This window comes from Ovis aries, chromosome 1, assembly GCF_016772045.2.
Source record: "Ovis aries strain OAR_USU_Benz2616 breed Rambouillet chromosome 1, ARS-UI_Ramb_v3.0, whole genome shotgun sequence".
NCBI classification, from domain to species: Eukaryota; Metazoa; Chordata; class Mammalia; order Artiodactyla; family Bovidae; genus Ovis; species Ovis aries.
Window position 1 is genome coordinate 194,416,468 of NC_056054.1, and position 27,020 is coordinate 194,443,487.

General features: G+C 48.0%; 1 long non-coding RNA gene across 3 annotated transcripts; it reads right to left on the reverse strand.

Moving 5' to 3' along the window:
- Positions 1-6,122: 6,122 nt before the first annotated feature.
- On the reverse strand, positions 6,123-26,504 carry LOC121816689 (uncharacterized). Of its 3 annotated transcripts, XR_009597991.1 has the most exons (5): positions 26,372-26,504; positions 17,972-18,149; positions 13,775-16,794; positions 12,634-12,769; positions 6,123-10,441 (listed from the first exon to the last, which is right to left on the reverse strand). It is a non-coding gene; the product is annotated as an uncharacterized LOC121816689 (long non-coding RNA). The 3 variants fall into 3 exon arrangements; XR_009597989.1 differs by having other exon boundaries at positions 13,775-18,149; XR_009597990.1 differs by lacking the exon at positions 6,123-10,441 and adding an exon at positions 10,461-12,346 and having other exon boundaries at positions 13,775-18,149.
- Between the last annotated feature and the right edge of the window lie 516 nt (positions 26,505-27,020).

A 27,020-nucleotide genomic window follows, 5' to 3' on the forward strand; every position in this document is an offset into this window, starting at 1 on the left:
TCTTCAGGGTTGTTTTGTGGATTAAGTAAGATGGTGTTAAGTGTTTGGCATTATGCCTGTCAGCTGTGCATGTGTGCTAAGTCACTTCAGTCATGTCCAACTATTTGCAACCCTATGGACTGTAGCCTGCCAGCCTCCTCTGTCCATGGGATTCTCCAGGCAAGAATACTGGAGTGGGTTACCATGCCCTCCTCCAGGGGATCTTCCCAACCCAGGGATCGAACCCAGGTCCCCCATATTGCAGGCGGCTTCTTTACCATCGGAGCCACAAGGGAAGGCCAAGAATACTGTAGTGAATAATCTATCCCTTCTCCATGAGAACTTCCTAACTCAGGTATCAAACCCTAGTCTCCTGCATGACAGGTCGATTCTTTACCAGCTGAGCTACCAGGGAAGTCCATGCTTGTCAGGTAGTAGATGCTTATTAACTACCAGTAATTTTTCCACTTCTTATATATATTTCTAGTGCCCTTCATTCTGAGAAGGCGATGGCACCCCACTCCAGTACTCTTGCCTGGAAAATCCCATGGATGGAGGCGCCTGATAGGCTGCAGTCCATGGGGTCGCTATGAGTTGGACACGACTGAGCGACTTCAGTTTCACTTTTCACTTTCATGCATTAGAGAAGGAAATGGCAACCCACTCCAGTGTTCTTGCCTGGAGAATCCCAGGGACGGCAGAGCCTGGTGGGCTGCCGGCTATGAGGTCACACAGAGTCAGACACGACTGAAGCGACTTAGCAGCAGCAGCAGCAGTGCCTTTCATTGGGTTTCAGTAGGTGCATATAGCTTTTATCTTATGATAGAAGTTGATGTTTTCAAATTTTCTTTGTTTTTTTAAATCTTTTAAAGATTATTTATATTTTTATTTGTTTGTTTATTTTAATAAAGGTATACGTGATCAATGTTTCTTTTTAAACACATCAAGATTTGTAAGTCCTTCCACACTGGTAGTGTCAGGGGTGGTCTCTTTTATAAGAGTGCCTCTGTCACACTGCATATACCCATAGGCCCGGTGTAGCTAACAGGTCCTCTTCTGTGCCCCCTGGCCACCCCACCCCACCACCACACTGCGGTCCTGAGGGTGTGATGCCCTCTGTGACCGGGCACTCCGATTACAGGCGTGTGTTGGAGAGGCCTGCATGCCCATCAGGGCCCTCATTGGGAACGACTGCCTTCACTGGGTGGGTCTCTCATAGACACCTCTTTGAACCTGTGCCTCCCTGCCTCCCGCCCTCCCTCGTGGGAGCACACAGTGCGTCCGCCCCTCCCGGCCTCGCGGAGCTGGGCTTCTTGAAGTCATTACCTAAGGTCATTCTCTTTGGCCTTTACAACTACACCTAATCAAACTGTGGTCTCCACTGTTTTTCTGAGCGTTTGAACTCCCCTAGTTTCTCTAAGAAAACTTTCACATTTCCTTTCATCTCTCTCAAGGTTTACACATCTGGATTTCTCCTGCTTGTGTCCACCAGTCAAAGCCAGCCAGCCTGGGGAGGTAGGGCACATCTCCTGCTTTGCCTATTGGCTCCACCCACTCCCATCTGGGAACTGCACCTCATTTTGCTTCGAGAAGCCATCCAACATCCACAGTAGGCAGTGTTGCAGGGGCTCTGGGAACCGTCAATCAAGGAGGCCTGCCTTCCATTGGCCAGGTCTTAGCATGTGACTATGCCTTAACCAATCAGATTCTCTCTTGCAAATTTTCATCTTGGATGGTCAGGTGCAGCTCTGGAAAGCCACTGAAGACCTAATCCCGTCAGCAAGCAGCTCGCTGTTCCCTAGGGCCTTCCTGGTGTCCTGACCATTCTGAGACTGATTCTTCTGATTCTGTAAGTGGTCCTACCCTATCCCTTCTACTAAGTTCGTTTTGTGTTTGAGAGATTTCATCTCTCTTTCTTACAGTCAAAGAATTCTGATAGAGTAGGTCAGTCCAAATAGCTACATTTCTAAAGTTTGGTTTATGTGATTAATCTTGGCTGACCCACGGTGAAACCTAAAAATCTTTTCTATTTTGAAACAAAGGCTTTGGGAACCGTGTTTTAGGGTGAACTTCCTGTTCTCTTGAATAAAAATTGACTTTTAATCTCATGGTAAAATGTAGCTACAGGTGATGCAAATGAACATAAGAGAGGCTGATACATCTAAACTGTGTCTTAAACCAGTGCTTTGCAATCATTTTTGTGCATAAGAATAAGAAAATGTCAGTGGAATAGCATGTTCCATTATCAGCACACTAAACCACAGGATTAACAATTTTCTAGCAAAAGCAATCCCATTTATTAATGTCCCTCATGGAACTGTGGTCTAAAAAAATAAACTTAACCATTAAAAAAAAGAATCATCTGGAGAGTTTGTTTAAAATGTAAATTCTTGGGAACCATGCTGGGGGTTCTTATTCAGCAGGTCTGGTGGAGAGGGATCCTGAAATTGGAATTTTGAATAAGTTCCTAGGTAGTGCTGAGACTGCTGATCTAAGGACTACATTTGGAGTAGCAAGTCCTTTTCCCCAAGCAAGAGAGACTTTGTAGGGCAGGAAGAGCTTCACTGGCTTGTTAAAATTAAAAGACAAGAGAAATTAGAATTGCCTTTGCAGGGGAACTTTAGAGATGTCTGCGACCTCACTGACAAGCTTTGTTCATTGAGCCCTGAGCAGGATGCGATGATGGCTGGGTCAGATGGTGTGTTCAAGGGCAGGGTGTCTTGTGAGTCAGCCTGGCACCACCCCCACCCCCACCCCCCAGAGCTTCACAAGCTGCTGGGCAGAATGTCTAAGGCTACTTCAGTGGAAAGTTAAAAAAAAAAAAAAAGCAAGCAATAGCGCAGGATCAGAGGAGATGCAAGACTGCCCCCTGGGACTATGGAGCAGTGGCCACAGCTTGAGTTGTGACCTAGAGCTGAGCCTGCGCCTCACTGTGTCCTCACGGGACCTCATTCCCACCTCCAGCACCATCCTCACCTTTTTCCCACACCTAGCTCTGAGCTCACCTCTATCCAGATGCCTTCCCTTCTTTCTTTATTCTGCATCATCCCAACAGCTACATACTGATCTTTGAAAACTTTTAAAATACAGTTCTGATCCCACTAACAGTCCCTCCTTCTCTGTCCCTTATTGCACTCCTGCAGCATTTTTTTTTTTCTATCCCATTTAACCCTTGCAACAACTTTATGAGGTGGCACTAGTGGTAAAGAACCTGCCTGTCCATTCAGGAGACGCAAGAGTCGCAGGTTTAATCCCTGGGTCAGTAAGATCCCCTAGAGGAGGGCATAGCGACCCACTCCAGTATTCTTGCCTGGAGAATCCCCATGGACCAGCCTGGCAGGTCCAAGAGTTGGACGTGACTGAAGCGACTTAGCACACAGCACACACATTATTACTCCAATGTATAGGTGAGGAAACATAGTCTAAGAAGTAGTTTGCTGTAAAAAAACAACTTAGGAAAAATTAGAGGCAGAATTTGAAACCTGTTTTGTGTGACTCTAAAACCTAAGCCACCCTGCCATTCAACCTCAGTTCTGTGTGAGAGAATGCCTTCTAGTATGTGTGGTAGTATTTGCTCTCCCTGCCCAGAGGAAAGCTCACCTAGGCAGGTTCTGCGTGCTTTGGGAGAATATTTTAGTGGTTCTCTTCCAGGCTCACATTTTATGGCGTGCTTAGAGCTGCATTTCTTTCCAGAGTAATCATTCAAGAGATATTATTTACCACTGATGTGTTGTTCACTGACATTTCTGAACATCGGCAGGGGGAGGCACATTGCTGGAAGCAGGAAGCATTTTTTCCTACTTACCAATCAGCTGTGTTTTCCATTCCTATCTGTGAAGCAGATTAAAAATCTGACTCCCAAGAGGAATAAAGAGCTCATTATTCATCCTCATCTATTAAAAGTCTGTTTTGTGCACAGCATGAGACTGGATCTAAAATGAGCCACAGAGGACCCTGATTTGGGGGCCGTGGGCCCAGGGTTTGCTAGACGTAGAGATGGGGGAAGTGAGGCCAACAAGGGAGAGCAGGCAGAAAGCAGGGGGAAGCTGGGCTGGAGAAGGTATCATGATGGTGGCACTGGTCCCTCGACTGGTCTACATGCTGGATGTAAAAGTCCGTGGTAAACACAGCTGCCCACCTGGGAGAGATTTAGTGCAGTTGGGCCTGGGTGGTAAAGGGGCTGCAAGTGGGTGAGTGTCAGCTCTGCTAATACAGGTGCTTGGTTCATTTATGACAGGAGTTCAGGCTGAGAAGGCATGGGAAACACGCACTCATTCATTCTTTCATTCATTGGTGCATTCAGCAAATATCTATTGAGTCTAGAACTTGCGCTGAGAATGCAGCCACGGAAACTGGAGCAGAGGCAGGTGTTAAATATTAATGGCAGAGGGGTGGCTTGCTCCCTGCAGTGATCAATACTATGACAAAGATGAACACAGTATTACAAGAGGGCTCCAGCTCTGTGGTTGGGCAGGGTGTCAGTACCTTGAGCCAAAGGTCAGGAGTTCAAGACCAGGCTGTAGGTACAACATCCTCTGTGCCAGCGGTTCATTTGGATCAGATGAGACAAGAGCTTTTTGGAGGTTCAAACCCTGCTTGTCTCTTGAGGAACAAACCATCTAATTGTAGAGACAGACCCTGTGCCCTTGCTAAGAAAGAATGTGGTGTGTTGAGTGAGAACTAGATTTAGAACCAGAAGAACGTCTGTCTAGTCCCAGCCATTCCTTGTTCCTATAGCGTGGGGCTTTGAGCAAACTGCTTAAGTTTTAAGAGATTTGAACTCTTCAAGCCTCAGTTTACTCATTTGTAAATGGAAGAAACAGTTACTGCTCTGTCTGCTTTACAGGATTCATGAGTGAAGATGTGAACGGGTTTGGTAAAAGCAGCAGATCTTGATGGGCAGACACACACACACGCATGCACGCACGCACGCACGCACACACGCGCACGTGCGCGCGTGCGCGCCCCTGAGCTTAATGAGCCCAGGATGTTTAAGGCCAAGTACAGAGCTGGGTGCTCATGCAGCACTGAAAGGGCTGGGTCTGGAGAGATGGCCATGAGCAGTCTTCAGAGGGATGAGTGTGGCATGAGGAAGAAGGAAGTGGCCTGACATGGACATTCCACGTGGGTGGCATGTATGAAGGTCATTCAGTCAGGAGGAGTCCCGAGGGGACTGCCAGAGAGATGTTTGGCAGGAGTCAAGAGCCTCAGCAATGGGTATTGAGGCGTGAGCAGAGTTGTATAGGTTAGAAGGAACTAGCTGGTGAGGAATCTTAAAGCACATAATCATCTCCTTACTTTATTTATGGTCCCAGTTTAGTTAAATCTCATTTAAAACATTAAATCATTTTTGTGATTTAAATAAATCATAGTTTTTTTTTTCTCATAGAGATTTCATTCTATCACAAAGAAGGGAGCCTGACTTTTCTACATGTAAGATGTAAAGAGATCAGATGGGGTTGGGAATATGGGCCACTCCTTGAAGAAAGGTTTCCCTGGTGGCTCAGCTGGTAAAAGCGTCTGTCAGCAATGCAGGAGACCTGGGTTTGATCCCTGGTCAGGAAGATCCCTGGAGAAGGAAATGGCAACCCACTCCAATACTCTTGCCTGGAAAATCCCATGGACAGAGGAGCCTGATAGGCTACAGTCCATGGGGTCACAAAGAGTCGGATACGACTGAGCGACTTCACTTCACTTTGAAGAAAAGCAAAGTTAGAATCCCTACCTTAAACTGTGTAAAAGATGAGTTTTAGATTAATTAAAGTCTTACATGGGAATGGTAAAATGATGAAACTATAAAAGATCTACAGAAGAAAGGTGAGAGAATATATTTGTGACCTTGGGGTGGAGAAAGACTCTTATAGAAGGATCCAGAAGGGCAAACATATTAGTGATGCATTTGGCTACAACAATGTTAAATTTCTGTGTTCAACAAAGGATGCATTAGATAAAGATTTAAGAAGGGCAACAGGTGAAGGGAAAATGTTTGCAGTGACTTAAACTAATGGAAGTCAATAGGACAAGCAAGTAGCTCCTGTAGACCAGAAATAAAAAGATGGGAAATGCAGTGGAAAAATGATCAAAGCCCATGTGGGAGCAAGTCCCAGAGTGGAAAAATTTTAGATTAATAAGTACACAAAAAGTAAAATTACAAAATCATATTTATACTCACAAAATTTGCAAACACTAGAGTATCAGATCATAAATACTGGTAAAGATGTGAGTAAATAGGCACCCACAGGCACTGCAAATACACATTTCAGATAGCAAATTTCAGGGACAGACAAAATGTGGTATAATACAATGGAATATTATTCAAACTTAAAAAGGGAGAAATGAAATTCTGACACCTGTTACACCATGGGTGAACTCAAAGACTATATGCTAAGTGGAAAAAGGCAAACACCAAAGGACAAATATTGTTTAATTTCAGTTGTATGAGGTACTTAGGGAGAAGGCAATGGCACCCCACTCCAGTACTCTTGCCTGGAAAATCCCATGGATGGAGGAGCCTGGTAGGCTGCAGTCCATGGGGTCACTGAGAGTTGGACACGACTCAGTGACTTCACTTTCACTTTTCACTTTCATGCATTGGAGAAGAAAATGGCAACCCACTCCAGTGTTCTTGCCTGGAGAATCCCAGGGATGGCGGAGCCTGGTGGGCTGCCGTCTCTGGGGTCGCACAGAGTTGGACATGACTGAAGCGACTTAGCAGTAGCAGCAGAGGTACTTAGAGCAGTCAAATTCATAGAGACTGAAAGTACAGTTTGTGGTTGCTGGACCTGGGGGGTGGGGGATACAGTTAGTGTTTAATGGGGAGTTTCAGGTGGAGAAGATGAAAGAATTCTGGAGATGGATGGTGGTGATGGCTGCACAACAAATGTGAGTGTACTAATGCCACTGGACTGTATACAGAAAAATGGTTAAAATGGTAACTTTTATGTTATGTATATTTTACCACAATAAAAGATATGTTTAGGATGTTAGAGTCCCTTGGACTGCAAGGTGATTCAACCAGCCCATCCTAAAATAAATCAGTCCTGAGTATTCATTGGAAGGACTGATGTTGAAGCTGAAATTCCAATACTTTGGCCACCTGATGCAAAGACCTGACTCATTTGAAAAGACGCTGAAGCCAGGAAAAATTGAAGGCGGGAGGAGAAGGGGACGACAGAGGATGAGGTGGTTGGATGGCATTACCAACTCAATGTGGACATGAGTTTGAGTAAGCTCTAGGAGTTGGTGACGGACAGGGAGTCCTGGCATGCTGCAGTCCATGGGGTTGCAAAGAGTTGGACACGGCTGAGTGACTGAGCTGAACTGAACTGAAGACACTTGTCTGGAATTTTCAGATCATATGATGCAATGTGAAAGGCTCTTCCCAACATGCTATGCTTAGGAACCACTATCACACCTTCCCATGGCATGTTGCCTCTGTGACTCTTTCCGAGGGTCCTCACATACCTAGGGGATATCTTGCAGGTCTCTATGTATGGATGTGAGAGCAGGACCATAAAGAAGGCTGAGTGCTAAAGAACTGATGCTATTGAACTGTGGTGCTGGAGAAGACTCCTAAGAGCCCCTTAGACTTCACGGAGATCAAACCAGTCAATCCTAAAGGGAATCAGTCCCGAATATTCGTTGGAAGGACTGATGCTGAAGGTGAAGCTCCAATACTTGGGCCACTTGATGTGAAGAGCCGACTCACTGGAAAAGACCCTCAGGCAGGGAAAGCTTGAAGGTAAAAGGAGAAGAGGATCAGAGGATGAGATGGTTAGATAGTGTTACTGACTCAATGGACATGAATTTGAGCAAACTCTGGGAGATAGTGAAGGCCTGGCATGCTACAGTCCATGGGGTCACAGAGTTGGAGATGACTTAGCAATGAACAACAACAAAGACTCACTTAGGCTTTGTCCGTTCATAGTAGTGAGTCTCAGTCCCAGCTATCTTTGGGGAGCTTTGAAAAAATGCTGATGCATGGGCCCCACTCTTCCAGTATCTAATTCAATTGGTGTGGCCATGGGGCCTCATCTCTGCATTTAATAAGAGATAGGTTATTTAAGTTATTCGAGTGTGTAGGCAGAGTTGGGAACCACACATAAAGAACTCTATTTTGATAAAGAAGTAGGATGTTTTCTGGATATTATAGATAAGTTACTCAGACTCATTTGAAAAGACCCTGACACTGGGAAAGATTGAAGCAGGAGGAGAAGGGGACAACAGAGGATGAGATGATTGGATGGCATCACCAACTCGATGGACCTAAGTTTGAGCAAGCTCCAGGAGTTGGTGATGGACAGGGAAGCCTGGCATGCTGCAGTCCATGGGGTCGCAAAGAGTCGGACATGACTGAGCAACTGAATTGAACTGAACTCAGACCGTGGGCTTCCCAGGTGGCTCAGTGGTAAAGAATTCACCTGCCAATCAGGAGATGCGGGTTCAAACCCTGGGTCAGGAAGATCCTCTGGAGAAGGAAATGGCAACCCAACCCAGTATTCTTGCCTAGGAAATTCCATGGACAGAGGAGCCTGGAGTGCTACAGTCCATACCGTTATAAAGGTCTGGACACGACTTAGCTACTAAACTACCACCACGAACTCAAAGACCATGTCAGGTAGCATACATCAGATGTCTGGGGCAGAGTGCTTTGGGGAGGTGGGTTTGTCCTGGGAAGAGTCCTGCAGGAGTGGATGGATCTGGAAGTGTGTGTGGGGGTGCTATTTGTACCCCATTAAGAGGCAAGAAGTTAGCGAATCACATTGCTTGATTTGGAGGAAGGAAAACAAACAAATACCAAACAAACAAAGTTGGGATTAAGTAATAAAACATGAGACAAAGGGACGCAGAATTCCAAGATGAAGGGCTAGATTTCCTCTTACTTCTGAACAAAATGTTACCAATGAAGAGTATTCACTTCTATGGAGAACCTTTGGGATTTCCATCCCAGGCAATTCAGTGGTAAGAAAAGTAAGCCAAGACTCTCTAAGTAGAAATCTATCTATATCCTCAACAATTCTCTATCAAAATAGCCCATGCCCCAATCTAAAGACAAGTTTTCATTCAGAACAGTATTTTGACCCACAAAACCATTTGACCAAAGGTCAGTTTATTTAATTTAGTGACCTGTGCGTGCTAAGCTGTGTCAGTCCTGTCCAACTCTTTTGCGACCCCATGGACTGTAGCTCATCAGGCTCTGTCCATGGGATTTTCCAGGCAAGAATACTGGAATGGGTTGCCATGCCCTTCTGCAGGAGATCTTCCCAACCCAGAGAGCGAACCCTCATCTCTATGTCACATGCCTTGGCAGACGGGTTCTTTACCACTAGTGCCACCTGGGAAGCCCTTGGTGACCCGAATCAAACAGTTTTTTGAGGGATTAGTGATAATAATTTGAGCATTACTTTACTAGAGTGTGAGATGAGGGCAATTGTGCGGTAGTTTGAGCATTCTTTGGCGTTGCCTTTCTTTGGGATGGGAATGAAAACTGACCTTTTCCAGTCCTGTGGCCGCTGCTGAGTTTTCCAAATTTGCTGGCATATTGAGTGCAGCACTTTCACAGCATCATCTTCTAGGATTTGAAATAGCTCAACTGGAATTCCATCACCTCCTCTAGCTTTGTTCATAGTGATGCTTTCTAAGGCCCACTTGACTTCACATTCCAGGATGTCTGGCTCTAGGTGAGTGATTGATCATACCACAGGGAGGCCTGGCGTACTGCGATTCATGGGGTTGCAAAGAGTCAGACATGACTGAGTGACTGAACTGAACTGAGTGATAATAATTTTAAAAGAAAATAGAGAACTAGCATAAAATTAGACTCTTTGGCTTTGTCATCCTAATTTTTTTTATGAAACGAAGTGAGAGAACTGATCAACTGATCAATCTGCTTCCCTTTCCCAAAACGTTAATTTCTCCAAATTGTCTCATGAGATCTGTAGGGAAATGGCTGTCCTGTGATAAAGATCAGGTAAACCATCAAAATTCCTCAGAATATATAATTTTTAAAACTCAAGGAATGAGAAAGAGGTTCTGGAGGGAACATGAGTGTCTATTTCGTGGAAATAGCTTTGTAGTGCCAAGAGGCTGACCAAGGCTCTGGAGGTTGCAGTGCATGGGAAGATCTTTGATCTACAGGCCACTGCCCTGACAATCTCATTGTCCATAACAGCTGAGAACTGAGTATAATAATAACGTCAGCAACACAAGCTGACCTACCATTCCGTGCTTGCTGTGGTCTCTCTTTAGGTACTCTTTCATGACCTTGGCATGTATCAAGATTTCTAATCCTCAGGATGACCCTTTGAGATGGGTATGGTTTTTCCCACCCTCATTCTAAAGATGAGGAACCTGGGATGGTGAGCCATTCAATAATTCACCTAAGGTCACAGTACATTGCTGTCTTAGACTCAAATTAATCTTGTTCGGAGTCTGAGATGTTTTCATGTTTTCCATGTTTATCCTGAAAGAAGAAAAGGAAGGTAGAAACAAATAATGTTTATTAAGTGTCAGCTACTTCACATGTGATTATTTCATGTAACACTCACAACACATCCTTCAGTTCAATTCAGTTCAGTCGCTCAGTCGTGTCCGACTCTTTGCGACCCCATGAATCGCAGCACGCCAGGCCTCCCTGTCCATCACCAACTCCCGGAGTTCACTCAGACTCACGTCCATCGAGTTGGTGATGCCATCCAGCCATCTCATCCTCTGTCGTCCCCTTCTCCTCCTGCCCCCAATCCCTCCCAGCATCAGAGTCTTTTACAATGAGTCAACTCTTCACACGAGGTGGCCAAATTATTGGAGTTTCAGCTTTAGCATCAGTCCTTCCAGTGAACACCCAGGACAGATCTCCTTTAGAATGGACTGGTTGGATCTCCTTGCAGTCCAAGGGACTCTCAAGAGTCTTCTCCAACACCGCAGTTCAAAAGCATCATCCTTAGCCTCATGTAAAAGGCATGGCAAAGAGGAAGCACAGACTTAGAGCTTAATGACTCATTAGTAAAAGGTGGAGCTAGGATTCAACCTGTGCTTTTTTCACTAAATAATGAAATTTCCATGTACCATGCATGCACAAAAGCACACTGAAGTAAGGAAGTCTCTTACTTAGATCTTTATCTTTACCTTTTTATAGTTTTAGCAAGTTGGTTGCCTGATTTCCTTGCTCAATGCCAGGAAGTATATAGGGGGTTGGAGGGAGAAGGTGGATAGGTAGATTGCAGGGGAAATAGAGCTGATGGAGAAATAAATGTCCAAGAGAAGAGGATTATTAATAAGCAGTGTCTTAGCTATACATCTTTGATTTCTTTGAATAGACATTTTGCATTAAGAGTTATATACTTTCTTTAAAGGAGCCAAAGGAAAGAGACTGGGTGAGTTCATCAGGTAAATTTTGTAACTTTCAAAAATAGCATAAAGAGAATCCTCACTTACATTTAGAACACAAAATCAGGTGCAACCAAGAATTCTTTTACAAGGCAATTTTGACTTGAAAGAGACTCACAGAGTCAGGGCACAAAACTTATGGTTCCCAGGGGGAATGATAGTTAGGGAGTTTGGGATGGACGTGTACACACTGCTATATTTAAAATGGGTAACTAGCAAGGTCCTACTGTATAGCACATGGGACTCTGCTCAATGTTATGCAGCAGCCTGGATGGAAGGGAAGTTTCGGGGAGAATGGATACACGTTTATGGATGGCTGAATCCCTTCACTGTTCACCTGACACTATCACAACATTATTAATTTACAAAATAAATTACAAAATACAAAATAAAATATAAAATAATACAAAATAAAAAACTTAAAGCAATTTTGACTCTGAAGAATACTTTTCCGTTTACTCTAAACAATGTAATGTCTACAAAATGATGATTCCAAGATTATTAAATATGTATCAGAAGGTATGGGGAGCGTGGACACAGTTGTGGGATGTGGTGCGGGGCCTATGCCTAGACATGCCTTCCTTCCCCACTGCCCTGCGCTCCTCTTCAGGGCCCAGAAGCTTGTTCTGGGATCTTCTGAGAAGTCAGTCCTATTCCCTCTGCCCCACCCATCTCCGCCCTACGGTTCTCACATTCTGAGAGCCTCTGAATTCTCATTAAAGCACAGATTGCTGGGCTCCTCCCCTGGAATTTCTGGTTCAACAGTCTGGGTCTGAGCAGACTTGTGTTTCCAGCAAGTTTCCAGCTAATGCTGGTGCTGTGGTTCAGTGATCACACTTTGAGGACCACGGCTCCAGAGAGAGTTGCTCTCTCCTTGGCTGCCCTTGTTGGCTTAGTTGTTTTATTTCCACCTTTGCCAAGCAATTTCTGTGTCTTCTCAGGAGCCTGAAAGCTTCTTGAAGGGAGCAGCTGGTTTTCAGACCTGGGAGGAGAACGGTATAGCAGGATGCTGAGGGTCTCCTGGGAGAGGGTGCCTGCTGAGCAGAGATGGCCCAGGGCTGGGGAGTCTGTGCAGCAGGATGCTTTAGTCACAGGTCTCTGGAGCCTGCATACCAACTCCAGACCCTGTTGAGGTCTCACATACCCAGTGGAAAGTTAGACACTGTAATTACACAGAAAGAGCCAGCTTTTTCCAAAAAGGCAGGAACAGCACTCTCTGGGACCCCTGTCATGGAGCATAATTCAGGAAGAGGTGTTTTCTCTACTCACCCACAAGCCACTTTTTTGGTGCCTCAAGGAATCCAGGCCATCACTAGCAACACCTGAGTGAGATGAGAGTGCCCAGCAGAGGAGCGCATCGCCCAGGGCCACACTGTCCAATATGGTAGCCGTTCGCGACACATGACTATGTAAATATAAAGGCAAATTAATTAAAATTAAAGAAAACAGAAAATTCAGTTCATCGCCACACTAGCCTCATTTCAAGGGCTCAGGAGTCACAGATGGATGGCTAAATGGCCATCCTGTTGGACAGCACAGATATAGATCGTGTCCAGTGCTACGGAAGGTCCTATTGGTTAGCCCTCCCAATAGCCTTCCCTCCAAAGGGAGTGATGGCATCCCGGGACAGGGTGGTGCATTATGCCCCTCCCCCTACGTGCTCCTGCTGCCCAGGAGCTACAAAGACAGGTGCCCGAGAACAGATGCTCCCCTCCATCTCCCCGCTTTCCTCCACTTCTTGGGCCAGGGCTTCACTGCTGAGTGTTGCAGCGGCACCCGTGGGACAGAGGGGAAGTCCCAGAGCAGGTGGAGTCACTCCCTGGGACTCCCAGCAGGACTTGCATGGGGCGGAGGCCTCCTGACTTGCTCGGATGCAGTTGGGCCACCCTCCTTCTCTTCCCTTCTGCAGGAGGAGCTTTCTCTCCACACGCTCATAAACTGAGCATGTGCCTTCTCTTGTCAACTTTTAAAAACCGCCCACTCTGTGTTAGAATCAGAAATTGTAAAGGACGGCAAATGAAACAGTGGAACTGGGTGATCCAGGCCAATGAAGGCTTCTCCAAGACTCAGTGTCTGTTGGCAATGTTTCCCAACCCTCCCTGGAGACCTAGCCATGGTCTGATAAATCTCCATAGACAAGTTACCTGATCATAGGTAGCTTAAATGTCCCTTCATCATATTCCTCCTTAACTCATCATAAAAGGAGAAAACAGAATCTAATTTCCTCTGGGCTGGCTAAAGGCTGAGGTAGATGGGAGGGAAAAGATCCCAGGTGGCCTTTCAGGTGTGCGTGGACTTGAATTGTGGCAGATGGGCCCTGGTCTGTCTCTTCCATGAGCCTTTTCAAGTCCTCATTCCTCAGAACTGCAAGAGTCTTAGCCAACGGCCAGGTAACAAAGCAAGGACCCACCATATTTGGAGCACAGTGAGGGAGAGGGAGATAGTCCAAGGACAGTTATCTCGGCCCGATAATTGCAGATGGTCCAGTTTCAGGGCAAACTGTACCCGCAGCCAGAGTTAGAAATATCTGGCAATGGGCAACCAGAAGTCCGTTCATGCTGGGGTCTCAGCTGCCCCCTAAGAGGTTTATCATAAGAGAACAGGAGTTAGGGCATTGCAAGCTTGGTCTGGTAAGTACAGATTCTAAGAAGAAGAGGGCAGGGAATCCCACACACAACGTGGTATCTGTCACTCAGATTTGTCTACAGCCCAGCATGGGGAGGTTGGCCCAACCAGATACACCCTGGAAGAGCTGTCTGGCTCCAAATGGAAACGCAGGGCCCATGACACGGCAGGGGGTGACAAAGCAGAGTGGTGATCAGAGGTGTCCTTTCACATCTTCCAACAGAATCCAACAGCTTTGGCGCTTGAAGAACTCTGGGTCATCAAAGATGGTGCAGAAACGGGATCAGAGGCAGGGAAGACTTGGTGGGACCCAACAAAGACCTCAGTGAACTGGAGAACTCAACAAGCCCTAGGGACATGGAGATACCAGTGTGAACAAAGGAGACGATGGGTGTAGTAAGAGACCACAAGAAAGAGCTGTCTTCCCTTTTCCAGACAATTCTGTCCAGAAGGGATCGAGTGAGGTGGAGCCAAATAGGCCTCCACACCTGAGCAGTGTCCAGAGCAAAAGGGCAGAGTTAACCAGAGTAAGGAGGAGGTTCTCACAGGGGGTGGGGGTCCTGGGGCCCATGGGGGTGAGGAAGTTGTCAATGTGGGAGGGTGGCCCCATGTGCAGGAGAGACCACATGTGCTCAGAAAGGGGTCTCCTGTGGAAGGAGGCCCAGTGTGGAGAGTCAGGCCTGAGACAGGTGAGAAGAGAGTCTTCAGGGGCTGGGGGTGGGGTGCACCCTGGCACAGACACTCTAAGACCCTAAGTGGAGTGAGGAGGGAGTCTGCCTAGGGTGTGTGTGTGTGTGTGTGTGTGTGTGTGTTAAGTGATTTCAGCCTTGTCTGACTCTTTGCGACCCTATGGACTGTAGCTGTCAGGTGCCTCCACCCATGGGATTCTCCAGACAAGAATACTGGAGTGGGTGCCATTTCCTGGTCCAGGGAATCTTCCCGACCCAGATATCGAACCTGAGTCTCTTATGCCGCCTGCGTTAGCAGGTGGGTTCTCTACCACTAGCGCCACCTGGGAAGCCCCTGCCTAGTGGGTAGCCCCCTGCAGACCGTCAGACCCCAGGTGGGTGAGGAGGAGTCTGTGCAGAGGGCACCGCAGCACTAGGTGTTGGTGCCCAAGTGGGGTGGGGCGGGGGTCCTTGTGAGAGGCTGGTCCAGGGCAGGATGCTGGTGTGCTCACTGAGGAAGGTGTCTGCATAGTGCTGTGAGGGTGGCTGTGGGCCTCACTCTTCTCTCTGTCCTGGGCAGTGGAAAGGATTAGTAAAGGCTCAGGAAACAGCAACTGTTGAATGGATGGTGAAGTAATAGAAGAGACCCAGGACCAAGCCCCATTTTCATCATTTATTGGCCAAGAAACTGGACAAATATGCTCCTCTCTGACAAGGGAACACTGTCCGTGATGCCACCCTGAGAAGCTAAGATGATGTACACATTTGAAGGATCTGATCTCATTTTGCCTACCGGGAAAGGGGGCCAGTACCTTCTCTGATGGGCAGGACTTCCTCATCTTCCCTTGCTTCCCTTGGCAACCCTCCCGGGCAGTCTGTTCGCACAGATCAGGCCTCTGATGCCTGTTCTGCAAAGTGACAAGTGCATGGGGTGAACTTCCCAAAGTCAGCTGGGATCAGTGGACGCAGAGCCCTAGCAGACACATAGCAACGTGCCTCCAGGGAGGGAGCAAGCCTGCAGCCCTGGCGAGCAGTCTGTGACCTGCTTCCTCAAGCCCTATCAGCTTATTTGGCCTTGCTGTTCCCTGCAGATCTGTGCAGCAAGCGCCCTGCTCTCTCACAACATACGCAGCACTTTCACAGCAAAATAGGGCCTCACTGTGGTCAGGGACGAGGACATCTCCCGGTTCTAACAGACCCTGGCTCTACCAGGAGCTTGCATCTCAGGGAGGGCCCTGGTCACCAGACCCCAGGCCAGCAGCGTCCCTGGCTTGGGCAGCTGAGGATGTTGGGTGTTTGTGTTCTGAGGTCTCCACCCTCAGATTCTCCCTCCTGACTCTGTGTCCAGTGAGCACAAACTTATTGACAAGCAGCCTGGACTTGAAGGGTATCTAGAAGAGTCTTTCCAGATACTGACCCCTCGTTCTGTATATACACAGGCTCTGGCAGAGCCTGTTAAAACATATACAAGACAATTTCACTAAATATTTTTAAGTTATTCTAAAGTGGGCTATGGTTTTTCCAGTAGTCATGTATGGATGTGAGAGTTGGACTGTGAAGAAGGCTGAGCGCCGAAGAACTGATGCTTTTGAACTGTGGTGTTGGAGAAGACTCTTGAGAGTCCCTTGGACTGCAAGGAGATCCAACCAGTCCATTCTGAAGGAGATCAGCCCTGGGATTTCTTTGGAAAGAATGATGCTAAAGCTGAAACTCCAGTACTTTGGCCACCTCATGCGAAGAGTTGACTCATTGGAAAAGACTTTGATGCTGGGAGGGATTGCGGGCAGGAAAAGAAGGGGACGACTGAGGATGAGATGGCTGGATGGCATCACTGACTCGATGAACGCGAGTCTGAGTGAACTCTGGGAGTTGGTGATGGACAGGGAGGCCTGGTGTGCTGCGATTCATGGGGTCGCAAAGAGTCGGACACGACTGAGCGACTGAACTGAACTGAACTGAAAGTGAATTACTTAGAACTTTTGTAAAATTGTCTTCTCAGTTTGTTTTTAATGAATGTCATTATCTTTACAGCCTTAAATCAGGCTTTCCTCCCCATCTGTGGGGGTTCTTACACACACCAGGTAGCATTCTTAAGGTGAAGTGGCCCCGAGCTATATGTCCATTCTGATCTTCTCTCCTGAAATGCAGATCCAGATAGTGAAATTGCCTCCTGCCCGTGATCGTGAGCATGTCTCTCAGGCCCCTGGCCTCCACAGACTGAATTCTGATCCATTTGCTCCCTCCTCCCAACACCACCCCAGGCTGCTCCACATCTCAGAGGACACCAGCACCGCCCAGAGCTCCCCCTCTTTCCCTCACTCCCACAGCAGTCGGTCCTGAAACCCTGCTGCTGCTTCTCCTTCCTAAGTAGTTCTTAGCCTGCCCGTGGCTCTTGTCTTCACTGCCAACCCCACCCGGGTTCCAGGCAGCTTCAGGTCTTACCTGTGACGCTGCAAACTCCTTCCCTGGCTCCAGCCTGGCCGCACTGCCCCCTCCTTCCTCCTCCCAACAACACCGAACCTCGCGAAATTCGACCCTAACATATCACTTCCCTGTTGAAAGCTCTAATTGTCCACTATTGCCCTTCAGATAAAAAGTCCCAAATCCTTAGAGCAGTTAATCAGCAGCCCCCTCCTGCGGCCTCAGCCCCTGGGGCAACACACTCGTCCAGATGAGCCAGGGGGCTCCTGGGTTCTCCTTAGTTTCTGGCAAACTGGGCTGGTTCACGATTCTCTCTCTTCTCCTCCTTCCCCAGCTTCCCTCTTAATACCCTGCCCCCACTGTCACCCCTTCCGAATTTCTGACATTTAATGCTGTCTCTCACCTTGGGGACTTCACACTTGTGGCCCCACTGCCTCCTACTGAGAACACTCTGCTCCAAAGTTAGAAGAACACTTTGTCTTCTTTTAACCCTCCCTTGCTGTGCTGGGAAGGTGCGGCAGGTCAGAGGGCTAGCCTGCTGCCTGTGGGGCACTTTCCAGTTCGTCCTGTGACACCGAAGCACATTATCACACATTATCGCCGTTGCTTGGTGTCTGGGTGCCCCCCTCCGTGACCTAAGTGCTGCAGACAGGGGCTGTATTGCCTTGGCCCCCTGTTCTCTCCTCCACGTCTGGCACAACAGGTTTTTAGATCAATCATGATTCATTCAGGCCTGTACACCAAGCATATGTGTGTCTGCTATTTTGGCTCTTAAACAAGCACTTTCAGAAAGAGAAAACACCTGGTTTATAAAAACATGATAAAGTGTTGGGTATCACTCACAATTAAACACATGCAAATTAAAATAACAAGGAGATTCATTTTTTACTTACTAGATTTGTAAAGATCACCAAGTGTTGAGAACTGGGAACCCCAGCAGGCACTGTCCCCTCCAGGGTAGGAGCACACATCTTCAAGAATCCTTCAGGTACAACTTGGGAATCTCTGCTCAAAGTTTAACCACACACTTTTTTTTTTTGGTCACTCCCAGAAATGTGAAATTTCTTACATCTGCGTACAAATGACACACAAGAATATTCAACAGTTCATTGTAATCAATGAAGAAAAAAAAGAAAAAACCACTTCCTGTCCATAAAAAGGAGATTAATTCAATAATTCCTTCTTCTAGAAGATTATGTAGGATTTTTTTTAATGAGTTAGATTTACATATGTTCATGTGAAGCAATCTTTGAAACAGAAAATGAAAACAGAAAGTGTGTTTTAAGTTGTGATTTTAAACGGAAGTATACATATGTTCATATGCATAAAATATCTGGGGACAGATACACAAGAAACTCTTAACAGTAATTACCTCTGGGGAGAGAAACTGAGATCTGGGATAGAAGAGAAATTAATCACTATATATTCTACGTGTTGGAATATTTTAGGCATGAATTAGCTTTGTAATTATACAAAGAGAAAACTCTAGGTTTGTTTTTGGTGGCTCAGACAGTAAAGAATCTGCCTGCAATGCAGGAGACCCACAATCCCTGGGTCAGGAGGATCCCCTGGAGAAAGGAATGGCTATCCACTTCACTATTCTTGCCTGGAGAAGTCCATGGACAGAGGAACCTGGAGGGCTGCAGTCCATGGGGTAGCAAAGAGCTGGACATGACTGAGCAACTTAACACTGCTACCAGGACTGAATCTGCATCTCCCTGAGATTCTAGCAATTTTCCTTCCCTCCCTCCTTTCTTGTTCCTTCCTCCCTTCTTTTTTTCTCCCATTCTCTCCTCCTTTCTAAGAAAATTGTCTTTCTAGAATCTTCTAAAACTATTAAACAGAAAACTACCCCGCTCCCCATCCGTGGGTTGGGAGTCCAGTTTTGACCGGTGAGTCCATCCTCACTTGCCACCAAGTGTTGACTTTTCTAACTTGATGAGCGCATCCATCCTGTCAGCCCTTCTTGTCATGCAGCCAGAACTTGCCCCACCCCCACCCTGCTGCAACTGCTCCGCGCCTCCTTTCTCTCCCTTCTTGCCCCTAGGCTCCTCTGCCACCATCTGCAGAGTGCCTGAGGAAATCAATTTTTCCATTCGGACACTGGTGAAAATCTGGAAATAGAAGGGGAAAGGGGGGTTATGACTCATGAGGTGGCCTGTGCTCAGTGAGAACCAGTGGTCGATAAATACTCCCTTCACATTTCTCTGTGAGGCCCCAGGTTCAAGCTCTGGTTTCCTGCTGGACTGATCCTCAGATTGGCTCTTCTTCGTTCCCCTTTACCCTCCCCAGCCTTTCTCCTGTTTCTTGGGATCACGTCCCCAGATAAACTACCAGCTTGTGCTGCAGAGCTGCTTGCTGTGAGGACCCAGGCTGGGATACCATCCTTGGCCATCTGTGTAGAGTTCTGGCACCCCTGTCCTGAGCATCCAGAGAAGACGATGGTCCCTGGGGAGCTTCTCTCTCTGTCTTCTTGAGGCCAAATCTCTATCTTCTGCATCTTTATGATGTCTTTTCTCCCCCACTCATGTGAGGGTAGCATTCCTCAACCTTGCTATTCTTTCCCAAAATTGCCCCCAAGTCAGACAGAAAAGCACAGTAAAGATTTTACAAGTAGAAGCATCCGTTCTGTAAATTAACTATACCCTTCACACTGGGATGATCTTACATCTGTTTTAGATCTCTGAACTCTGGTTTGGTGATTCAAGAAACAAGAGAACCTCTGAGTCCAACTCCTCCTGCTCCCAAGCAGGAAGGTGGGAGCACACATGGTCTGCTCCTTTGGAGACCAAGGCTCCATGCACAGAAGATGCCACGCAGATGCCAGCCACGCAGAGCCCCGGCTCCAGGTCACTATTGTCTCATCACCTTCTGGTCAGAGTTCCCTCAAAGAGCTGCGGATGTCTTTCTAACAACCCTGGAAAAGTTGCCTGGTGGCTGTGCATTCCCTCCATCTGCCCTTTTTCTGGGTGGCACTCTCTCTTTTCTCAGAGTTGTACTTTCAAAACAAACCATCTCCACTGGTTGTGGTAAATTTCAGTGAAGAAAATTTCAAGCTGGAAAGGGTGAGAAGACCTACAGGTAGGATACTATATATAGTCCATCTTTAATGGCCAGAGAACAAAATTGCCTTTTCATTACTGTCTGCCTTTAAGAAATAAATAACACTTTTATTTGAAAATCAAACCAGAATACATTGCACAGTCTGCTGAGATTTGGTAAAATATGTGTTAAATATGCAACATGGCTCCATTATTTAGACCTGACTATGATATTTTTTAGGAGAATAGTTTCATTTCGGCATTCTGTAGACCTGAGTCAACTTAATCTGATAAAATCCTAATCTGTCATAGAGCTAGAGGGGCCTTAAGGAGTTACAGGGCTCAGTCTAAGGTCATATGATGAAAAAGATGGGAACATGCATGGGGGAAAAAGATTCATTCCAACTGACCACCTGGAGGAAGACCTTGTATACTCACATTCAGTAAGTACCTTTCACATCTTTTTATCTATTACAAGTCAAGATTTGGAGGTTGTACTCTCCATTGTTCAGTTGAAGAAAGTTATTCAGAGAATAAAGTGACTTATTCTAAGTTACATAGTTTATCGTGACTAAAATTGGATTGGAACCTGATTTCAACTTCAGGCCAGTATTGTTCCATTTACCATGGGTTTCTGGGTAAACTTTGACTGACATTTCCATAGCAACAGTCCTACCCTGGCCACCCTGCACCCTTGCCCCCAGCCTCTTCCTCAACATGGATCCCTCTCTGATCTCTCTGTGTCTCCCAGCCCCAGAGCTTGCTCACACTGTGAATGAAGTGGGCTGCTCCAAGCCCCTACCATCAGGGATGCCATCCTCTGAACACACTTTAAAAAAATTATTCCTAAACACTTGTCAGTTATTTTCTTTACTTTTTTTCACAGAATGACTTTCAAAACAGCAATGTCCTCTCCTCAAAAAAAAAGTTAAAAAAAAATTACACTTTGGGTTCCCTGCTTTTCCATTACTTACATGCTAAAGTCCAAAGCCTTTGGCCTGGCATTCAAGATTCTCTGTGATCTGGCCCCTGCTGTGTCACTCACCTCCCCATCACCAGGTGCAACCAGTCCTGCCGTTAGAACACTGTGCTCAGTCAGCCTGGTAATATTGTGACTAAGGACACTGAATTCATGTTTATATTCAACAGAACATCTGCCTGGGTCTGGATGTAGTAGGTGCTCTGTGACTGTGTTGAGTGGCACAAACTCATCCCTGTTCTCTGCAACATGGTCTAGACCTGTCTAGACCTCCACCATCAGGGGGCAGGTCTGGGACTGCCACGCTTTGCAATAGACACTAACACACAAAGGGGTGAGATTCGCTCCCTGTGTAGAAGGTCCCGGAACTGGCTGACCTAAGTAATATTTCTGAGCGTGCTACTGATGCAACTGAGGCTTTCTGAAATCATTACATCAGGATGCCTGGTGTGTTTCCTACAAACTTTACCTAAAACATTTCAGTGTCTTACTGATCCCCCAAATTAAAACTGCTCAGGACCAGATGAAGGGCAGTGATGCTGAAAACGCCACAGACATGGCAGCACCCTGTTCCAGGCTAGGAATTTGGGTCCAGAGACACCTTCAGAGGCACTTAGAGTCTAACGAGGGCTGTGGAGTGGACAGAGCGGACGGGAAGCAATCCTGCAGAGGAGCACCGGCAAGGCAGCGAGATGAGCACAAAGGACACCGAGTAGTGGACGGAAGTGGCAGGAGAGTGGAGAGGAACTGAGACAGTCTATGCAAAGTGTCTACGCATAGTGGATGCGGCGCACAGTAGATGCTCAGTGAAAGACGATCGGCCTTATTCTCACCATCACACATCCAGCTGGGACACAGAGGACTGAGGCCTCTGCCTGTGTGTGACTGCTACGCCTCCTCCCAGCCCCTCCATCTGCTCCAGCAGATTTTCTCTCAATGAGAAACACACCAAATTCTTTCCCTCCTGGGGAGGGAAAAGCTATTCCTTATGCTGGGAACCCTCTGTTCCCTGCTCTTGGCAAAGTTGGCTCCATCTCATCCTTCCGGCCTCAGGGTAAATGCCACCTCCCCAGAAAGGCCTTTCCTGACGACCCCATCACTCCTAGCGTTATTGTCTATTACATCATGCTGCCTATTCCGTTCTGGGCAGTTACCAGAAGCTGTAATGATGGGGTTTACTTCTGGGCTTTGTTTGTTGTCCCACTAGACTTCAAGCTCCAGAAAGACAACAGCCACTTCTGTAGGCCTCTGCTCTCTGTCTCAGACACTGCGATGAGCTCATCAGCATGTGGTTGGTCTACCTCGGCCTAGGGCAGCTGGGGGGGCCTCACACAGAAAGGTACATTTGATCAGGGTCTTGGAGGGGGCACACGATGTTACTCTCCAGGGGCTGCAAAGATGAGGTGGCCCCAGGCCTGATTTTCCGTCAGAAGGGAGTACTGAGAAAGGAGAGTGTTGTCATGATGAACAGCTCCATCCAGGAGAAGATAAGAGTACTTCCAACACTGGGGTTCAAACAGAAATACCCTGGGGGTGGGAGGGACCAGTGAGTTTGAATATTGGTGCTGTTATTTAGGGGAGACTGTGGGCAAGTTACTGAACCTCCAAACTCCTCGCCTTTAAACTGATAACCTGGGAAGTCTGAGGAAGTGGGGTCCAAGGCTCTCACCCCTCATCCTGCTATATCAGGTACTGAGGGCTCAGGCCCTGCCCTCTTACCTAGGCTTTCCTAGCAAGCGGTCTTCTGGCCTGGAATGTGTGATCCACCCACCAGGCAGGAGACCTTATCAGCTGACCAAGTCCAGTTTTAATAGTGATAATGAAAATTAGAGGGATTACCATTTATTGAACTCCTACTAAACACCAACCTCTGAACTGAGCATTTCACACACAAATATTTTTTTAAGCCATAGTCACCCCATCAGGTTGACTTTTATTTCCCCCAGTTTCAATTGGGATTCAAAGTGGGTAAGTAACACGTCCAAAGTCTCAGGAATAGGAAGCTAGGGACAGAGTTTCAGACCCAGCCAGTGCTCTGAAACACTGCCTCCTCTGCCCGGTGTATCTCACAGGTGAATCAATGTATTAGTCATCGGAAGTCAGGCAGCCTGAACCTGTCCCTCTCTGGGAAGCTGATACAGACCTAATCCCTAGACCAACAACTCAGAGGGAGAGACTCTGGACTTTGGTAACCCTGCTGTTACTACCTCTCCTGCTCCAAGCTGCAGGCTTCTCCTCCCCAGGACAGGACCAGGAGTACTGTTGAGATGAAGGGGGTCTTATTGCAAAAATCCTGCTTAACTCTGCCCTGGAGTGGGGTGGCAAAGAGCTTGGGTAGACAGGCTCATGATTGGTTTGAAATTAAGCACTTGAACAGTCACCCTGGCTGGAGCAAGTCTCTTTCCTGCTTCTCATGCTCACTCTCACCTTTGAAATGAAGTTGAGAACAGTCTTCTGCCATTGCTGAGAGAAATATGTAACAAAAACCTACGTAAGGTGCCAAGCGCATATCCCTGGCACATAGCAGGCCCTCAGCCATTGGTGGCCTTTAGTATCATTAGGATGAGATGGTTAGATAGCATCACCAACTCAATGAACATGAGTTTGAGGAAATTCTGGGAGGTGGTGAAGGACGAGGAAGCCTGATGTGCTGCAGTCCAGGGGATCGCAAAGAGCTGGACATGACTTAGTGATTGAACAAGAACAACAACAGTCGTTAACAGTCTTGAGGGGAATCGTCCACAATAGAGTGGGTTTGAATCTTGGTGCCATTATTTTGGGAGGAATTTGGGCAAGTTGCTGAGCTTCTAAACTCTTCATCTTTAAATTGGATAATCTAGGAAGTCTGTGGAGGTGGAAGTCCAGTGCCCTCATCCTTAAATTCAAATCAGCTTCTGTAAGGAACTGGGAAATGCCAGAGGTGGGGAGTGATGCTTGCCACATATGGACTGCATCTGTCTAAGCCTTGGTCTGCCAAGAGATGGCAGGACTTCTGGACCGTCTGAATCTCATCAGGGAGTCCAGGGTGTGGTCTCCAGAGCGTGGCTGTAACAGCTGGTCTGAAGCTTTTGACTAGTCTGTTGATTTGGTTTGAACTGAAAGAAGATTGTTGGAAGGAGTGTGGTGAGTATGACTGTCAAGGGAACTGGGAAAGAAAAGGCCATGGAGAAAGGCCTTGTCTGCATGCTGCGCAGGGTGTGCCTGGCTTCAGGAGTTCAGCTGTACAGCTCAGGGCAGGCCACCCGACTATGGAAGCGAGGGCCCCAGGTGATCAGAGCTCCCTGGCTTGGCTTTTAACCTCTCCTTCTGCTTCCGTGCCCCCTGCCAGCCTTACAGACTCATCTTTTCTCCAGGAGAAGAGCTCAGATCCTCTGCGCCTCACTCTCTTGGTAACATGTCAGACACTGACAGTGAGGTGAATTAGTCCTGAGAGGTGGACCCTCTCTGAGGAAAATACTGAGTGTCTGGGCTTGCCAGGCTGAGAACCCAATCCTGTCACATGATGGCCCCACCAGGTGACTGCCATTCTGAAGCCCTGACAGAGCTGGCAGCTGACTGTCCCAATGGGCACTGGTCTCCCAGGCTCCTTTATATGGAATGATACCACCCTCAGGGTTGTGCAAAGGAGTAAATATTCATGCTTGCCATATGTGAGGTCCTCAACAAATGCTCATTCTTCCCCCATATTACTAAACCCTATGACTAGCCTAGGCCAAGAGATTTCGATCACCTTATGGCCTGGAACCTTGCCTTTCATTGCTCTGGTTTCTCTCCCTCACTCACCAGTAAGTCCCTAGGACCTGACCTTAACCTTGGTGATTGTCTTACCCACACAGGGGCTTCTACCACCCTGACTTCTGTTCACATATCCATCCCGCCCTGCACCTGTTCCCTGGGCCACACTACAGCAGTTACATGATTGAGCAAAGCAGGCCGGGCAGCATGGTACCCAAAATCTAGAGCGGCCACCTCCTGGCTGTGGGATCTGTCTCCAGGCCTTCCCAAGTCTTGGGCCTTCATTTCCCCATTTGTGAAATCAGAGTGTTGGGCTAGCTGCTCACATGCTGTGCTTGTGTGAATGAATTATTCCATCCATTTGTTGGTCCCTCCATCCACCCACCCACCCAGCTAGCTAGCCATCCACCCATCCTGTATCCATCTCCAGCATCTTCTCAATGCTGTATTAAGGGCTGTGGTAGGAAGAGAGAGTTGAATGGCTCTGCCCCAGGCCTCTAGCCTTTCACCCCACAGTGAAAGGAGGTCTGAAGGGGATAGACCTCTGCCGTTAGGGTGTGCTCTCGGAGGGGACAAGCAGTTGGACAAGTGGTACACGGGTCACTCTAGCGGCATACTGAGCGTCCCCAGCCATGGTTCTGCAGAGTGGCGGCGCCCAGAAGTTGATCCTCCTTCCGGTGGAGATTCCTCCCCCTCCCGGGCGTTAGCGCCCTGAAATGCCCGCCTCCCCGAGGCTGTCCCTCTGGTCTTGCCGCAGTGCAGCACAAAGGTCCTGTTGTGGGCTGCAGCCCAGGCAGCGAGAGCCTCAGGGCCTCAGGGTGACTCACCCTCTTGCCATTTCCTTTGTGCTGCTCGCCGGCTCCTTGCTGGAAGCCGGCTCACGGCTGCGGCTGCGGGTGGGCAGGGAGGCGGGGAGGGGGCGCGGGAGGGGGGCGCTTTTCACACGACAGGGGCCAGCCCCCAGCCGCCACCCCTACCCCCACGCCCGAGAGGGATGACAAAAGGCAGAGCCCCCGCCTAGGGAGGCGGGGAGTCCTGATGGGTGTTTCTTGGCCCCTGAACCAATACAGCTTTCGGAAAAATGAAAACTGACCAGGGAGGGGAAGGTAGGGGTGTCTTGGGGAGCCCCGTGGGCTGCCGGCCTCCTGGCGGCTGCTCGGTCCCAGCTCAGAGGCTCTGAGGGCAGCCGCAGGACCTGCCGGCGCTGGAGGCCGCCTCCCGGCCCAGGCTCAGGGCTCGCGCTGGCGCGTGGCCAGAGGCAGCCGCCACCTACGTAAGAGTAAAGGATGCCAAAGAGCACGGCCGGGGAGCCTGGGACGTGTTGCTCCGCAGGCTAACTGCGTGACCTCCGGCAAGTGTTAGCGGTGGAATTTCAGATATCTCTCTCAGCAAGTACTAAGTCGCGGTTCATCAGATCCTTCCCCGCCTGGCTCCTGCCTCCTGTGCGGGCGTTATCTCTGCCCACGCACCCCTTAGCTCTGCACTCCAGCCGCTCTGAACAATCTGTTGTTCTCAGAGCATACCCAGTTCTCGCTCACCTTCAGGTTCTGCACAGGCTGTTTCAGCCGCAAGGAAAGCCCTCCCCATCCTCCTCAAGGGCTTCTGGTTAGTCCTGTCTTTCAAGAGGCAGTGCAGGTGTCAGCCTCCGCAGGAAGCTTCTCCCCGGAGCCCCCTGCGGGTCCTCCCTCTCTCCTGAGAACTGAGAACTTTCGCGAGGCCCTGTCAGAGCGCTCACCACCTCCTGCTCTGCGTCTCCTGCTTGTCTCAGGTAGGAAGGGCGCTGAAATAGTGAGAGAATGAATGAACGAAGGGCTTGAGAAGAACTGTTTCACACACCGGTGCCCTGTGGGTTGGGACAAGGATAAACTGAGTTTTTAGGCAGGTGCTATTGTGAGGTTGTTGTCCAGGACGAAGGGATGATCCACACAGGCAAAGGAGGTGCATCTGGCATCAGTATTCAGGGCAACTCACGATTTGTAATCCGACCATTGAAACAAAAACATGCGTGGCTGCAATGCCCTTCTGTCTTGGGCCAAGTCAGCAGGTGTCCCTGAAAGCAGTGCAATCAGCATTCAGAATAATCCCCACACACCCCTGTAGTTCTTTGGGATTTGCGAAGCTTTCACCATCACTGGTCTCCTGGGATTCAAGTAGGCAGGGTGAAACTAATTTCTGACCTTGTTTTAG